General features: G+C 38.9%; 1 protein-coding gene across 1 annotated transcript in view; it reads right to left on the reverse strand.

Annotated features, from left to right (window-relative positions):
• The window catches only part of EPSTI1 (epithelial stromal interaction 1), a 257,977-nt gene that overhangs the window by 205,806 nt on the left and 32,787 nt on the right, over nucleotides 1-19,384 (reverse strand). The window lies entirely within an intron of this gene.

A 19,384-nucleotide genomic window follows, 5' to 3' on the forward strand; every position in this document is an offset into this window, starting at 1 on the left:
GTAAGTGTCTTTGTGTGTGAGAGAGTGCGATTATGTGTGTGTGTGTTAGGGTGTTAGAGTGAGACTGTGAGAGACGGTGGCGGATCCAGGCAGGGGGAAATGGGGCAAATGCGCCCCCACCACCAACATCCAGGAATGGAACTGATGTTATTGTGAATCGGTTCACATGGAATTGTTGTGATCCTTGCGAACCTATGCAAAATAACATCAGTTTCTGCTCCAGGCTGTCAATTGCTGCCATTTTTCTCAAATTTGTTCTGAGGCTGGGCCCCCAGTCAGATGACGTCACACATGATATAACATACTGTGCAAGAAAGCACAGTCTCCGTGAGCGGTCAATGTGGGAAAAGAAATTTAGACAGACAAAACTAAAAATATATAGAAAAAACATTTTTCTATGTCAAAGGTCGAGATTTAAAACCTGCTGAGCATAGAGAAACTGAGAACTCACTATAATGATATCACTCCATAATTACTTAAAACAATGGTGTCCTGCAATTTGACATTTTGATATATAATAATAAAAAAATAAAAAAAATACATACATTTAAATTGGTCTCTAACTATTTCCTTCTGGGCAGTGCTATTTAAATATTTGTTAGAAAATTCTAAAATTACTTAATTGGTCCAAAGTGACACCAGTGAGACAACTTGCCAAGCTTAGAATAAGTAAAAGTGCATTAGTTATGAATACAAAATTAGCATGTTTATTGTTGTTTTTTTCCAGAAGAAAATTCCCTGTTGACATAGACGAGAAAATGAACTGATCACTTAATGGTCATATGACATTTGAATACATAAATGATCAATAGGCGTTTGTCAGTCTAAGGCAGTGCTTTCCAAACTGTGTGTCGTCAGCAGTGTGTAGGTGTGTCCCTGCTTCAGCACAATTTTTTTTAATTTAAAATTATTTTTACATTTTTTTTTATGTTTCCGACTTTCTACCTGCCTGCTACGCATATCACGTGGTTGATACCTAGTGGGTCACAGATCATCTTAACCTATTGGCACAGCTTAGCGGGAACTGAAACTATTCCCATTGGTGGCACATTGGCTCCTCCTGACTGCACGTGTAGTCTACTCAATCGGCTCGTGACTGCATGTGTAGTTAGTGAGTGGGACAGCAGTGTGTTTGCAGCGCGGGCAGTAGTCAGTGCAACTCACAGAGCTCTGAGGGCGGTAGCTTAAATGCTGAGCTGAAGTCAGAAGTCAAAGTGTTTTTTTTTTTGCAGCTAGCTCCCAGTAGTGCATTGCTGCTCCTGCTTTTGCTATATGGATAGAAAGTGGAAGCTTAAAAATGCTTGATGATGAAATGCGAGTGTCTTTATCTAATATTCCACTAAATATTTAGAAACTGTGTTCATCCCATCAACCTCATACATCCCATTAAAATAGTAAGTAGCTATTGGTGTTATTAAACTTTTTTTTATTTCTTGCACTTACTTACTGTTACTTGTAAATACATTTTGTTATTATATAATTTATGTATGTGTCTGTATCTCTTTTAAAACAAGTTAGTTAAACCTCCTGTTTGCTAGTACAACTGAATTACTATGTCACAAAATGATGTCACCAACATGAAAAGTTTGGAAAGCTCTGGTCTAAGGTATGTAGCTTGATCTAGATGTGTACCTCTTGCTGACTGTTCCTAGGGGGATTACTGCACCTTACTGCCAAGGCCAATAAATGCCAAAATATGCTTGGAGTTGTCTATTTTGCTTCTTCAAATAATTGCCTGGTGTTCTTTTCTATGCTGTGATATAACACAAGAAAGTTATTCTTAGTATATGACAGAAATAAGTCAAAATATTATGTCCTAAGGTTTTAGAATAGGTCTCTTAAATTCGCAGACCAAAACAACAATTTGTATTTTAGCTGTTTACTGTTGTCATACAATATATTATGAAACCATCATTAAATGTGATGAATGGAGTGATAAAACACAAGAAAGTTATCCTTTGTATATGACAGAGATGAGTTAAAATGTAATGAGGTTTACATTAGTAAGTACATCTCTAAATTTCTCATTGACTCACTAAGCTGTTTAATCTGTTTCATACAATATATTATGGAACTATTTATTTAGGACGCCACTTTAATTATTTTATTCTAATTTACATTATATATATATATATATATATATATATATATATATATATATATTCACTGCTGTTTGAAGGTCGGTCTTGCAATCAGTGTTCTGATTCATCCCAAAGTTGTACATTGGGGTTGAGTTCTATGTGCAGGCCACTTGAGTTCCGGTATGCATGTATGAGTGAGTGTGTATATATGTTTGTATGAGTGTTTTTTTTGTGTGTATATATATATATATATATATATATATATATATATATATATATATATATATATAATTTCAATACTTAATAAAACATATGTTATAAGTATTGCTCAAGGACGTTGGAATGTGAAGTAATAATTATATAACGATGATAGGTCACTTTGCAACAACCTAATCTGCCTCATTGCCCCTCCTGATATGGGGCTCTGGAACCGCCCCTGGTGAGAGAGTGTGTGAGATAAAGAGTGTGTGAGAGGAGGCGGAGCGAGCGGCTAACCAAGATGGTCGCATGTAACTGAAGCTCCTCACGCAGGCTGGGCAAATTAGCTCATAACCACAGACAACAACGGGGCACAGAGATATAAAACCTCTAACTGAGGATCGGAATATACAGAGAACATTTTTTTGAGATTTTGGTCCCGATCCGTATGCTATTACGGACACTATTTGAGCCGTCTACAACTGCGCCACGAGGCCTTTAAGCTCCGCGCTACAGTCAAGATGTAACACAGACCGCTACTCAAGTCCACATACCGATCCGGATCGCCTAACATAACGGATACAGGTGAAATGTTTAGCTTTATGAAAGAGGCAACAATGCTTACACTAGTTGCTGTTCAGTTTACTAACTAAAAATAAGGAGCAGACAGCGCTTTAAGATCCACCCTATCCACATGACACAAGGCCGAAATTTAGCAAAGGGGATATTTTTTGCCTTTAATATACGCATGTAATTCAATGCCATATTAAGCCCACACACATGAACTGAAATGCTGCATTTGGGCTGAAGTACCTAACTTACATCGTTTCTCAGGCTTATCATATATCTATCTGTGAGACATAGGTTGCAGCCGCTAACCGAACTGATCTATACAGCAAAGTCCATGCTGACACCCTGACTCATTTCAACACACATCAGATGTAGTCTATCTCCTTATAGACAAAAGTAAAAATATTTATGCAGCTGTGACTTGTTTTCTGTTCTCCCAGTGCTTGGACACCAGACGCTCAAATCTAAAACTGAGCAGCTAGCTGAGAAGAACACCCTCCTATCCCTCTTCCCACTGTTGTAAGTAGCAGTGGGTCGAATCCACCACCTTTTCCCGAGATCGCTCTGTGAGGGCAAAAACCCCAGGGAGAGGTGTTCCGATTTACCTAGTCTCATCATTACTATATAATAAATATAATTGAACACCTGCTATAACCTACCAAAAACCTCTATGACGTCGCAGAGAAAATTGACCAGAAGTGATAAATCTCAAAAACTGCCTTTAACAACCCAGGGAGCCATGAACTCTTTTTTCAAACAAGCCGACAAGCAAAAAAGCAATAAAGCTCTAGACACCACACTAAGCTCACATGATGAAAGCTCTTGTGAAGCTGCAGATCCCATGTCAGACCTACAACCTACAACTGCAAATGTTGGAAAAGATGATACTATCACTTATGGCGCTATGGAAGCTCTGATAGAACAGGTTAAAACTTGCATTAAAAATGAGTGCGCAGGTTTGAAGAAGGATATTTCGGACTTATGCTATAGAGTTGATACTTTAGAAGAGCATGAATACATATCATCTCAGAAGATTGCAAACCTGTCCTCTAAAGCCTTTCAACATCATCATCGTATGACAGACCTAGAGGATAAATTAAATGATTTAGAAAATCGCTCCAGAAGGAGCAATCTACGCTTCAGGGGAATTCCTGAGACCATACAAAACAATGAGATACAAGATTATCTACAGTCCTTTTTTGCAGACCTGGTAAAGAACAACTCTGGCACTCTATCTGACATCATCTTGGACAGAGCACATAGAGCCCTACGTCCCAAGCCATCAGACAACTTACCTCCTAGGGACATTATAGTGCATTTTCAAAACTTCCACCATAGGGAGACTATCTACAACTATGCAAGGAAACAATCTTCTATCCAGTTCCAGGGTCACCGAATTCAGATATTCCAAGACTTATCAGCAAGAACACTCCAAAAGAGAAGAGATCTTTCCTTTTTATCCTCCCATCTGCGTGCTTTGAAGATCCAGTACAGATGGGGATTCCCAACTTCAGTTATTGCTGTTAAAAATGGGAAAAAAATCGAATGCTCTTACCCACAGGATGCAGAGCATTTCTGCCAACAGTTGGGGATTCCGCTACCTGACCCCCAAACCTCTACTGTGCAATCCTCTACATCAAGTAAACAGGAAACCTCTAAATCGCAAAGAAGACCCTGGATGGACACTACAATCCCTCTAAACAAGCGGCGACAAACCAGTAACGAGGAAGATGAGGTTCAACCACCCTGAAGGAGACACGTAACTATATGTGATTGTCTATGCTGACTATGCAACATTTGTTTGTAGACTTTTTCTCCTTTTATTTCAGGTTTCCACGGAACTGTTTTCAATCACCCTTCAAGCTATATTACACTAGACTTTATGTGCTTAAGGGATCTCTCCTCTATGTTTTATGTTCTATGTTTTGAGGAAAGAGTTCCTAGATGTTCATCATGTTTTGATGTGTTTTGGTCAGTTATTTTGTTATCCATAGACCACATGTTTTGCACATATATACCTATGTAATAGTATGATAATAGTCATGTTTATATTCAGTAATACGATATAATAGTTTATGATTGAATTGTTGAATGACCCCATAAGCTAGCTGTTAACTGCTAAGACAGGAATAGTCTCAACCATAACTGAATATAAAGACCCCACTTATTCTCTATCTCACTTTTACTATATCTCAAACAGAGATAGTAGCCCCTTAAATGTCTTAAATTTCTTCAATGTATTAAATGCCTTAATCCCCAGAAACTAATTAGACATTAACCTATCCATTATCTGCACACTCTATTTTGCGAAACAAAACTGCTTTAGATAACAATAGTACAGAGATATCCACTAGATTCACTTGTTTTCCTGAGTTTATAAATGTAAAATATGCACTGTTGAAGCAAATTATGCCACCTTGGTTCCCTAAAGTGGATACAAAAATACAAGAATGTCCTGTTCTATAGAAAATTCTATATTATTCACAATGCTGCTATGTAGATATCTGTTTATATGAAAGTTTTGCTTAGATCTGGAGATCTGGACGGATTTGACACCTTACACATAATATACCCCTTATCCCCTCTCCCCTCTTTCCCCCCCCCCTTCCCCAGCTACCCTCTTATCATTCCATGTGCCTCCTGCACGCTCATCACAATACACCAGTAGGCATTTGCCCAGCTTGCCCAAAAGCCTCCACCAATTCAATTTAAATTCTCCTACCCCTACTCTATACCACCTTACTAAACTCTTAACCATACATTTTCCATTCCATTTTCATACATTGGTTCCCCTGTACAAATCTCTAGTTCCTCTATTTTAGAGGACACACACACTCATATCCTTTGCAATGCCTACCCATCCACATGAAGGATCAATATCAATAGCCACCCAAAATGTGAAGGGATTCCTATCAGCTGAAAAACGTTCAATTGCTCTCCATGACTTTTACAAGAGAAATCTTGATATCATTATGATTCAAGAGACACATTTTAAAAGAAACCATGAGCCTACACTCTCATCCAAATATTACGATAAACACTACTTTAGCTCAGGCCTGACCAGACATAACGGTGTATGCACCCTATTTAGACGCAATACTTCTTTTGACCTACTACAACAATTCAATGATCATGAAGGTAGAATTTTAATACTAGTAGGACTCTATTATGGTAAGCCTATTACTCTCGCAAACATATACGCCCCCATCAGACCCACCCCCTGTTTTTTCAGAAAAGTTACCAACAAACTCCTAGATATTGCCAAAGGCCCAATCATATTAGGTGGGGATTTTAATTACCCTTCGGACCCTATACTGGACACTTCAACAGGTCACTCCTACCTAAGAAACTCACAGATTAGGAATAATAACACATCTCTCCACACACTGAAGCTGTTTGATACCTGGAGAACGGTACACCCCTCCATCAGAGATTACACATTTTTCTCTCACCCGCAAAAATCTTATACCAGACTCGACTACATATTCTGTGACCAAGCCTCATTGACGAATTTGGTCGACTCAAAAATCTCACACACTACATGGTCAGACCATAGTCTAGTTAAATCTATCTTTAAATGGACGAGTAAACCTAGTCACAGTTTAAACTGGAGATTAAATGAGTATATTCTCACAGACAATTAAATCATAGACCAACTCATTACATTTACTGACGAATATTTTGTATTTAATATATCTGCAGACACGAACACTGCAAACAATTGGGAATCCTACAAGTGTTATATTAGGGGAGTTATCATACAACTAACAGCGAAACTTAAAAAGCAGAGATCTGCTCAATTCGACACCTTGTCTAACTCTCTAGAGAAAAGTGAAGCTATACATAAAAAAGACCCAAAATCCCCACAAAAATTATCCGCAGTCATGGAAGCTAGGGAAAGCCTTAACAAATTCCTGGTAGAAAATGCACATATGCGCGCCCTGACAACAAAAGCTAAATTCTATGCTGAATCAAACAAAGCCGGAAAAATGTTAGCCAGATCTTTAAAAAAAAAGAGGCTTTCCTCTCATATTCAATCCATTAAACAAAGCACAGGAGTAGTTTGCACTAAAAACGAAGATATAGCTGACAGCTTCGTTACATACTACACCTCACTTTACAACATAAACAACACAAATGATCAGGGGAGTAGAGACAAGCTACAAACGTATTTAGACTCTATAGATATCCCCTCTATCCCTGAAGAAAACGTGTCTATGCTAGACTCCCCCATCTCTTTACTAGAAGTGGTCAACACGATTAAATCCATGTCCAATGGAAAATCACCAGGTCCAGATGGCCTTACAACCAAATTTTACCAGTTATTAATAGGTAATCTTGCCCCACATTTACAAGAGCTATTTCTCTCTATAGACCAGGGTCTTACATTCCCCCAATCTCTTTTAAATGCTATGATAACAGTAATTCCGAAACCAGATAAACCCAGAGATCTTGTTAGCAACTATAGACCGATTTCTCTCTTAAATGTGGATATTAAAATATATGCTAAGATTTTAGCTAATCGTCTTGCCCGAGTCCTACCGAAGGTCATCCACCCTGATCAGGTGGGATTTGTTAGTGGCCGTGAAGCAAAAGACAATACCACTAGACTCCTACATACATTATTAACCTCACACGAACAAACAAGCCCCCTAGTGCTGCTGTCTACTGATGCTGAGAAGGCCTTCGACAGGGTCGACTGGCATTTTATGTGGTCGGTCCTGTCGAAATTCGGCCTCTCAGACATATTCTTGTCCAGAGTACAAGCCTTATATCACAACCCTCGAGCCACTATTAAGGTTAATGACATAATATCTCAATCCTTCCCTATCTCTAATGGCACTAGGCAGGGTTGTCCGTTATCCCCTCTTCTATTCGCTCTCATGGTAGAAATCTTAGCTATTCAAATCAGAAACAATCCAAATATTTTGGGAATTAAGGTAGGTAACATTCAACAAACATGTCTCCTGTTTGCAGACGACATCATCTTCACTCTGCAGGCACCACTAACTTCCATTCCAGCCCTGATAAGAGATCTGGAGAGTTATAAACAATTTTCCAACTATTCCATTAACATGAATAAGTCGAGCATTATCCCCATCCACATAAACTCAATGGAAATGGACTATATTTTACATAAAACTCCCTTCCCTGCCGTAAATACCCTTAGATACCTAGGACTAAATATACCAAAGAACCCTAAAAATTTATTCCAAGAGAACTATATTACACTTCAAACTCATGTCTTCTCCCTATTACATACATGGCATAAACAAGGGCACCTTTCCTGGATAGGCCGCATAAACACAATAAAGATGATGATACTCCCTAAATATCTATACATATTCCAAGCTCTACCAATATCATTACCGAGACACTACCTTCGTACGCATCAAAAGATGCTAGATTCTTTTATTTGGGCTTACAAAAAACCAAGGGTGTCAAAGAATTATATGTATTTAAGCAAGGAGGAAGGTGGCCTAAATGTCCCAAATTTATTTCAGTATCACAAAGCGACACATTTAACACGAATAGTCTCATGGTCTCACAACCCCTCCTCCAAACTATGGATCCAAATGGAAGCTGCCTCCCTTGGCTTAAGCGGGATGCGAGATCTTTGTTGGCTCCCTAAATCATCCAGACCCCCCATAACTAAGGCTAATGAATGCATAAAAACTACCTTAACCATATGGGACTCTCTTATTCGAAATCCAAACACTCTCTCTACCCCAATCTCTCCAATGACTCCTCTGTTAAATAACACCCTTTTTTTATCCCAACACCAGTTCAAATTTGAACCAGAAGATTCTTCCCTGAAAAATATGCCTATATTTTTACTCACAGAAAACTCCCAAATAAGGGATAGAATTGCCTTAAGGGAATCAATAGGCTCTCCCTTCCACTGTTGGTTTCCCTACCTCCAAATACGCCAAGCAATTATGGATAACCCTCATAAAAATGATTGCCTCCGTCCGCTTACCCCATTTGAGAAGCTATGCAATACAAAAGACACTCAGAAATCCCTTCTCTCTCTCACACATAAACTCTTAAGAGCTATACACACAGTCAAACTACCCTCATATACCACCAAATGGGAAACTGAACTTCGAGTTCAGCTCCCAAAAGACACCTGGCTAAAATGTTTTAACACAGTCCACTCCTCCTCCTCCTCACTCATTCTGACCGAACTTAATTATAAGATCATCTCGCGCTGGTATCTTACACCTCAAAAATTGAATGAAATATATCCAGGAGCTAACTCGAGCTGCTGGAGACGATGTGGGGAAGTGGGCACACTTTCCCACATATGGTGGTCCTGTAATAAAATGTCCACTTACTGGGCTCAAATCGAGCGTAGCATCAATCTTACATTAAACACACAGATATCCCTTTTGGCAACCATGATCTTACTAAACCAAATCCCTAGATTGGAATGTGTCTACCGAAGGAAACTCCTTCAACTGATGTTAACTTGCGCTAGACGCGTTGTCCCTCGGTATTGGAAACAAGCTCATCCCCCTACTTATGAACACTGGGTATCAGAAGTCACACACATACTAGCTTTAGAGAAGAGACATTATTGTTTTATAGGAAAGAGAGATTTTATACTAGATATAATTTTCCTATGGGAACAAAGAACACCATGACTCTACAAAACCGACCCTTCTTCACTGCTAAATACCACAGGCTCCATAATTCTTCGAAGTATGTATTTCATTCTTTGCAAGGATTAATTGCAAAGGATTTACATGGAACCACACTATAATATACTATATTATTCTATAATTTATCTTTACATATTTTTATGTTTGTCTACTTCTTCCTATCCCTTACCGTCACCTGCCCGAACCCCTCTCCTACTCCCCCTCAGACCTCCCTCCCCCTTCTCACTTTAAGACATGACAAAGACTCAAGGTAGCTGGAGAATGTTCGCTGATTTTTGCTGTCTAATTATTTATCCAGGTTACACCTAAAAAAAAAAGACAAGCGAAAGGAAATTACGTTATATTGTATTTTACCATGACATTATGTACCCTTGTATATCTGTATTCTTTTATTTTTGCTGTTTATCACCCAACTGATTTCTATTGCTGCACGCTCTAACCCTTTCCATATCCCTCCTTAACCATCCTCTCTCCCTCTCGTCCCCTATATTCCCCCCCCCCTCTTGTTACATACCTTTTTACTTTTTACTAATCCCTATTATTATCTGCCCTAACCCTCTCCATACCCGTCCTCTGTCCACCTCTCTCCCTATTACCCAAAGAACTTATTTTTAATTTGCTTTTTGCTTTCCTCAAATAAGGGAAAGAAATGATCACTAAGATATTATAATACCTTACAGTAATTGAAAAACAATTATTGGTTTATGTTTGTTGTTCATTATATGTCCATGTTTTTTCCCAAAAAATCAATAAAAATTATTTAAACAAAAAAAAAAAAAGAGTGTGTGAGAGTGTGAATATCTGTTTGCGAGTTTGTGTTTATGTGCTATTTTTTGCTGTGCTGTGCATGCCACAAGCATGTTCCGGTTTAGCCTGAACTAAAGCTGGTGGCAACCCTAGACTATATGGCAGCAGGTATACTATATAATACTTCAAAACACTGTGGGAACAAAGCAAATTTGATAACAATTGGACATTTTTTTTTTAAATTGTATGCTCTGGCTGAATCGCCAAAGAAAATTTTGGGGTTTCATATCCCTTTAACAGAGGAAAACAAACAGCAGAAATAAAAAACACAAATATAATATGCCCTACATTTTGCAGCAACATGTTAGAGTCTTTGATTTCTATACAGATTTTATTAAAGCTTGGCTGCTGTCTAAAAAAAATATGATATTCTGAATTTCTGTTTACTAGTCAACTTGTTCACAAATTTTTGAAAGATTGTAGTACTGTACTTGTATTTTTCTTTTGACAGACTTGCATTTTAGCCAATCAGTGTCCTCTCATAAGTAACTCCATGGGTGTGAGCACAATGTTATCTATATGGCACACATGAACTAACACCCTCTGGCTGTGAAAAACTGTCAAATGCATTGAGATAAGAGGGGGTCTTCAATGGCTTCGAAATTAGCATATATGCCTAAATAGGTTTAGCTTTTAACAAAGAATACCAAGAGAACAAAGCAAAATTTGATGATAAAAGTGAATTGGAAAGTTGTTTTCAAAATGCCCTATCTGAATCATGAAGACTTAATTTTGACTATACTGTCCCTTTAATAGGTGCAGGGGGAATTTGCTATTAACAGCTATTCTTGGACACAAAGCTGGACACAAGGGCCATTAAAAAAATACATCCTTTCATATGTGTAATTTTATCTCTATTGACCCAGAAAATCTATATGTTTATCCCCTAAAAAGGGCCGCAGAGAACTGCTGGTTTTAAGTGGAAACTGCCGCTGAGCCACTGAGCAGCAGTAGTTGCACAGCTGGGCCATGTGACCAATGCTGTTGATGCAGTTTCCACTTTCCAAGCAGTACTTTTGTGGTGCATAAACACATAGATTAAAAGTGACAAAAGGCATATGTGTGTAGCTCCAATCACCAGCTGGCTCCAGGTAGTGCATTGCCAACTGAAAAAGTTAATTTTATAATAGAAGTAAATTGAAAAGTCTCTTAAAATTGCACACTTTATCTGAACCATGAAAGTTTAATTATGACTTCACGCCCCTTTAAAACTGCAAAAAGCAAATATAACGTTCATAACATAAAAATTCAATGATTGAAATGATTGTGCTGGGAGACCTGCTTTCTACAATTCCAATATCATTTTACTGGCATATTACTTTAATATATTTCAGGGGCACCCCCACAAATTAACTACTGGTTTGCAGGCTTTGAACGTCTGCCAGTGACATACGTCTGCATCCCAAATCCATATGACTTTTGTGGTAGCAATTACTGCAAAAACTTATGCAGAACTAGGTGTATCACCAACTCGGTAGACAAAATATCAGCCACAAAAATCATCAGTTTGACTAATGATCCATTATAATTTAACCCCTAGGCGCCGTTAGGATGTGCCATGCTGTCCTAAAAGCTCTGGGCTTTAATGCTGTTAGGACGGCATGGAACGTCCTAACTTTTATGGCATCATGCGTCCCCTCCAGGAGAAAATGAGTGCTGGATCCGGCTGGGGGACTTGCATAGCAACTCAGACAGTCCCTCTGGATCCAATCAGCACATAGATTCAGTGACAATGAGTAACTGATACAATGTGACAGCAAAAGAGTGCAATCATTGGCTGTCAGCACTGTCTTTGCTTTCCCTCCTGCCTCACTGTGATCTGAGATGAGAGAGGAAGACAGATCGATGATACAAAGGCCTCTAGTTATCAAGCCGTCAACCGCAAATACGCTGGAATTCCACAGCGTATTTGTGGCGAGGCTGATTCGCCATAGTTATCAAGCCCTACAGCCCGGCAAAAGTAGAATTTAGTGACGTAACATACGATCCGCCGGACTCAGTCCGACACAGATCGATGGTTACGTCACTACAGATGTTCCGAACACAAGTTCGGCACAATCTGACTGCTTTTGGTAGTTATCAAATACCTACCAGGTACGCTCGCGTACCTGGTTTTCAATCCGCCGCCCTGGAGGCGGCGGATGCCATAGGAATCAATGGGAGTCTCACAGCAGCGAGAGCTCATGTTCGCTGCTGCCCGATATCCCATTGATTTCTATGGTAAAAGTCTACACCTAACACCCTAACATGTACCCTGAGTTTAAACACCCCTAATCTGCCCCCCCTACACCGCCGCCACCTACTTTATACTTATTAACCCCTAAACCACCGCTCCCGGACCCCGCTGCCACTATAATAAACTTATTAACCCCTAAACCGCTGCTCCCGGATCCCGCCACAACTAAATAAATATATTAACCCCTAAACTGCCGCTCCCGGACCCCGCCGCCACCTACATTACATTTATTAACCCCTATCCTGCACCCCCTACACCGTCGCCACCTACAGTACATTGATTAATCCCTAATCTACCCCCCTACACCGCCGCCAATATATTAAATGAATTAACCCCAAAACCTAAGTCTAACCCTAACCCTAACACCCCCCTAACTTAAATATTATTTAAATTAATCTAAATAAATATTCCTATAATTAAATAAAGTATTCCTATTTAAAACTAAATACTTATATAAAATAAACCCTAAGATAGCTACAATATAATTAATAATTACATTATAGCTATTTTAGGGTTTATTTTTATTTTACAGGTAACTTTGTATTTATTTTAACTAGGTACAATAGCTATTAAATAGTTAGTAACTATTTAATAGCTACCTAGCTAAAATAACTACAAAATTACCTGTAACATAAATCCTAACCTAAGTTACAAATACACCAAACACTACACTATCAATAAATTAATTAAATAAATTAACTACAATTATCTATAATAAAATACAGTTAAATAAACTAAACTATATTACAAAAAAAAACCCACTAAATTACAAAAAATAAAAAAATATTACAAGAAGTTTAATCTAATTACACCTAATCTAAGCCCCCTAATAAAATAAAAAAGCCCCCCAAAATAATAAAATTCCCTATCCTAAACTAAATTACAAATAGTAGTAATCAGCTCTTTTACCAGCCCTTAAAAGGGCCTTTTGCAGGGCATTGCCCCAAAGTAATCAGCTCTTTTACCTGTAAAAAAAAGAAATACAATACCCCCCAACATTACAACCCACCACCCACACACCCCTACTCTAAAACCCACCCAAGCCCCACTTAATAAAACCTAACACTACCCCATTGAAGATCATCCTACCTTGAGCCGTCTTCACCCAGCTGGGCACCAGTGGTCATCCAATGGGGCAGAAGAGAACATCCGGACCAGCAGAAGTCTTCATCCTATCCGGGCAGAAGAGGACATCCGGACCGGCAGAAGTCTTCATCCTATTCAGGCAGAAGAGGACATCCGGACCGGCAGACATTATCATCCAAGCCGCATCTTCTATCTTCATCCATCCGACGAGAAGCGGCTCCATCTTGAAAACCTCCGGCGCGGAGCATCCTTCCTGGCCGACGGACTAACGATGAATGACGGTTCCTTTAAATGACGTCATCCAAGATGGCGTCCCTCGAATTCCGATTGGCTGATAGGATTCTATCAGCCAATCGGAATTAAGGTAGGAAAAATCTGATTGGTTGATTTAATCAGCCAATCGGATTGAAGTTCAATCCGATTGGCTGATTGGATCAGCCAATAGAATGCAACGTCAATTCTATTGGCTGATCCAATCAGCCAATCGGATGAAGAAGATGTCTGCTGGTCCGGATGTCCTCTTCTGCCCGGATAGGATGAAGACTTCTGCCGGTCCGGATGTCCTCTTCTGCCCGGATAGGATGAAGACTTCTGCCGGTCCGGATGTCCTCTTCTGCCCCATCGGATGACCACTGGTGCCCGGCTGGGTGAAGACGGCTCAAGGTAGGGTGATCTTCAGTGGGGTAGTGTTAGGTTTTATTAAGGGGGGATTGGGTGGGTTTTAGAGTAGGGGTGTGTGGGTGGTGGGTTGTAATGTTGGGGGGGTATTGTCTTTTTTTTTACAGGTAAAAGAGCTGATTACTTTGGGGCAATGCCCCGCAAAAAGCCCTTTTAAGGGCTATTTGTAATTTAGTATAGGGTAGGGCATTTTATTATTTTGGGGGCTTTTTTATTTTATTAGGGGGCTTAGATTAGGTGTAATTAGTTTAAACTTCTTGTAATTTTTTTTATTTTCTGTAATTTTGTGTTTTTTTTTGTAATATAGTTTATTTTATTTAATTGTATTTTATTTTAGCTAATTGTAGTTAATTAATTCAATTTATTTATTGATAGTGTAGCGTTAGGTGTAATTGTAACTTAGGTTAGGATTTATTTTACAGGTAATTTTGTAATTATTTTAACTAGATAGTTATTAACTATTTAATAGCTATTGTACCTAGTTAAAATAAATACAAAGTTGCCTGTAAAATAAAAATAAATCCTAAAATAGCTACAATGTAACTATTAGTTATATTGTAGCTATCTTAAGGTTTATTTTATAGGTAAATATTTAGTTTTAAATAGGAATAATTTAGTTAATAATAGTAATATTATTTAGATTTATTTAAATAATAATTAAGTTAGGGGGTGTAAGGGTTAGACTTAGGTTTAGGGGGTAATAAATATAATGTAGGTGGCGGCAGTGTAGGGGGGTCAGATTAGGGGTTAATATATTTAATGTAGGTGGCAGCGGTGTAGGGGGGTCAGATTAGAGGTTAATATATTTAATGTAGGTGGCAGCAGTGTAGGGGGGTCAGATTAGAGGTTAATATATTTAATGTAGGTGGCGGCGGTGTAGGGGGGTCAGATTAGAGGTTAATACAGGGAGTGCAGAATTATTAGGCAAATGAGTATTTTGACCACATCATCCTCTTTATGCATGTTGTCTTACTCCAAGATGTATAGGCTCGAAAGCCTACTACCAATTAAGCATATTAGGTGATGTGCATCTCTGTAATGAGAAGGGGTGTGGTCTAATGACACCCTATATCAGGTGTGCATAATTATTAGGCAACTTCCTTTCCTTTGGCAAAATGGGTCAAAAGAAGGACTTGACAGGCTCAGAAAAGTCAAAAATAGTGAGATATCTTGCAGAGGGATGCAGCACTCTTAAAATTGCAAAGCTTCTGAAGCGTGATCATCGAACAATCAAGCGTTTCATTCAAAATAGTCAACAGGGTCGCAAGAAGCGTGTGGAAAAACCAAGGCGCAAAATAACTGCCCATGAACTGAGAAAAGTCAAGCGTGCAGCTGTCAAGATGCCACTTGCCACCAGTTTGGCCATATTTCAGAGCTGCAACATCACTGGAGTGCCCAAAAGCACAAGGTGTGCAATACTCAGAGACATGGCCAAGGTAAGAAAGGCTGAAAGACGACCACCACTGAACAAGACACACAAGCTGAAACGTCAAGACTGGGCCAAGAAATATCTCAAGACTGATTTTTCTAAGGTTTTATGGACTGATGAAATGAGAGTGAGTCTTGATGGGCCAGATGGATGGGCCAGTGGATTGATTGGTAAAGGGCAGAGAGCTCCAGTCCGACTCAGACGCCAGCAAGGTGGAGGTGGAGTACTGGTTTGGGCTGGTATCATCAAAGATGAGCTTGTGGGGCCTTTTCGGGTTGAGGATGGAGTCAAGCTCAACTCCCAGTCCTACTGCCAGTTTCTGGAAGACACCTTCTTCAAGCAGTGGTACAGGAAGAAGTCTGCATCCTTCAAGAAAAACATGATTTTCATGCAGGACAATGCTCCATCACACGCGTCCAAGTACTCCACAGCGTGGCTGGCAAGAAAGGGTATAAATGAAGAAAATCTAATGACATGGCCTCCTTGTTCACCTGATCTGAACCCCATTGAGAACCTGTGGTCCATCATCAAATGTGAGATTTACAAGGAGGGAAAACAGTACACCTCTCTGAACAGTGTCTGGGAGGCTGTGGTTGCTGCTGCACGCAATGGTGATGGTGAACAGATCAAAACACTGACAGAATCCATGGATGGCAGGCTTTTGAGTGTCCTTGCAAAGAAAGGTGGCTATATTGGTCACTGATTTGTTTTTGTTTTGTTTTTGAATGTCAGAAATGTATATTTGTGAATGTTGAGATGTTATATTGGTTTCACTGGTAAAAATAAATAATTGAAATGGGTATATATTTGTTTTTTGTTAAGTTGCCTAATAATTATGCACAGTAATAGTCACCTGCACACACAGATATCCCCCTAAAATAGCTATAACTATAAACAAACTAAAAACTACTTCCAAAACTATTCAGCTTTGATATTAATGAGTATTTTGGGTTCATTGTGAACATGGTTGTTGTTCAATAATAAAATTAATCCTCAAAAATACAACTTGCCTAATAATTCTGCACTCCCTGTATATTTAATGTAGGTGGCAGCGGTGTAGGGGGGTCAGATTAGAGGTTAATAAGTTGAATGTAGGTGGTGGCGGGGTCCGGGAGCGGCGGTTTAGGGGTTAAACACTTTATTTAGGTGCAGCGGGGTCCGGGAGCGGCGGTTTAGGGGTTAAACACTTTATTAGTTATTGCGGTGGGGGATTGCGGTTGACAGGTAGATAGACATTGCGCATGCGTTAGGTGTTAGGTTTTTTTTTGCAGGCATTTTAGGGAGTTACGGTGCTCCCATACTCAGCACAAGGCCTGCTACGGCTGCATTTTATGGCGAGGTGAAAATGGAGTAAGATTTCTCAATTTTCGCCACGTAAGGCCTTGCGCTGGATATTGGATACCGACTTACGACACGGTCCCACGTTAGCCTATGGGAGTAAAATTTGCGGGCGACGGGTGAAATATACGGGTGTAACTTGTATGCTACGCCGTATATGTGATACCAAACCCGCGCAAAAACCGGCGTCAACGGTTTTTGCGGGCGACGCTGCATATCGGATGGGGCCCAGTATATTCCATCTAAGTCTTCACACTATGGAATCAAATTTTAAAAACTGAGCAAATGCACTGCAGGTCATACCAGGACATTTTACATTTATGAAGGAAAAAATAGCCTTCTTGATCTACCTGGCTCACCAGATTCATTTGGCAGAAATGGCAAGATTGTGTGGGATCTCCGCCTACCCGCACTGAACTAAGGCTATCATCTATGGCTGGACAACAACTATACCAGCATAGATTTTGTTTAAAAATATATTTTGTTTTTAAACTTTAGCCTGTTGCACAGTGTGCAAAAATAGCAAAGGTTTTCCCCACAAGCTGACATACGGCAAAAACCGTAAACGCACATCATCATCATACGCGATGATCAAGTGCTGGCCCTTTCGCACACTAAAAAAAAAACGTGTACATGCTTTTCACAATGAATGATGAAACTACAGTGCCAGTGTCTGTCAAGGGAAAGGATGCACAAAAGTGCATTATTGAGTACAGCAATACAAGGGGGAGTAAATTTAGCTGATCAGTGCATACAACCATATCTGGTTCAGCGTAAAACCAAATTAGCCATATCTCAAATAGCAGTTTATAAAGCGTATGTGCTGTACAAAAAAGCAGGCACAGGAAAACCATACACTTTCCTGGATATTACACTAAAGATTTTACCAGATATTTTGTTTAACCAGACCCCTAATCATCCCCCATTTGTATCAGAGAATGTCCAAATTGTGTTTCTGTTTTAAGTAATATAATAAGAACACATATAGGAAGGATAAAAAGTGCACCCATTAAAGTGACACAAAAAAACAACATATTTCTTTCATGATTCAGATAGAGCATACAATTTTAATAAACTTTTCAATTTACTTCTATTATTAAATTTGATTCATTCTCTTGGTACCCTTTGTTGAAAGAGCAGTAATGCACTACTGGGAGCTAGCTGAAAGCCAATGACAAAAGGCATATATGTGCAGCCACCAATCAGCAGCTTCTGATTCTACCTGGGTATACTTTTTCAACAAAGGATACAAAACAAATTAGATAGAAATAAATTGGAAAGTTACGGTATTTAAAACCACATGCCCTATCTGAAGCATGGAAGAAAAAATGTGGGTTTCATGTCCCTTTATACATGTCAATAAACATTTTTGCATGAAATACATTTTTAAGTGTGCTTAAAATTATATGGCAATCAAGGAGAAATGCAGTGCGCACTGGGTAATGGAGGCTCTATTAGAAGACGACTTTACAAGCACAACAAAATGTAAGTCAGGCTGCTACATCATTAAAAAATAGTTTATGATTTCTGATATATTTGTGTGCTAATTTTTTAGACTTCAGACTTGTCATTTCTTTAAAAGATAGATAATCCCTTTATTACCCATTCCCCAGTTTTGCATAAACAACACTGTTATAGAAATATACTTTATTACCTGTGTGATTACCTTGTATTTAAGCCTCTGCAGACTGCCCCCTTATCTCTGTGCTTTTGACAGACTTGCATTTTAGCCAATCAGTGCTGACTCATAAATAACTCCACAGGAGTGAGACAATGTTAGCTATATGGCACACATGAACTAGCACTGTCTAGCTGTAAAAACTGTCAAAATGCACTGGGATAAGAGGTGGCCTTCAGGGCATAGAAATTAGCATAGCTTTCAACAAAGAATACCAAGAGAACAAATTCAGTTTGATGGTTAAAAGTAAATTGGAAAGTTGTTTAAAATGACATGCCCTATTTGAATCTTAATAAACTGTCCCTTTAAAGAACCATTAAATACAGTATAAATGTATAATCAATAAATGCACAATAAAAAAGACAATACAATAGCACTGACTCATTTTAAAAAAAAAAAAGATAAATTTTAAAGGTTACTTCAATTTTTCTGCACACTGAATCATTTGACAGCTATCAGCCATTTACAGACTCATATACGTATACACCACAAACTCTTGCACATGCTCAGTAGGAGCTGGTTTCTCAGAAAGTGTGCATATAAAAAGACTGATAATGGAGCTAAAATGGAAAGTTTTAAAAAAAAGCATGCTCTACCGGAATCATGAAAGTTTATTTA

Source organism: Bombina bombina, chromosome 3, assembly GCF_027579735.1.
Source record: "Bombina bombina isolate aBomBom1 chromosome 3, aBomBom1.pri, whole genome shotgun sequence".
Taxonomy (NCBI): Eukaryota; Metazoa; Chordata; class Amphibia; order Anura; family Bombinatoridae; genus Bombina; species Bombina bombina.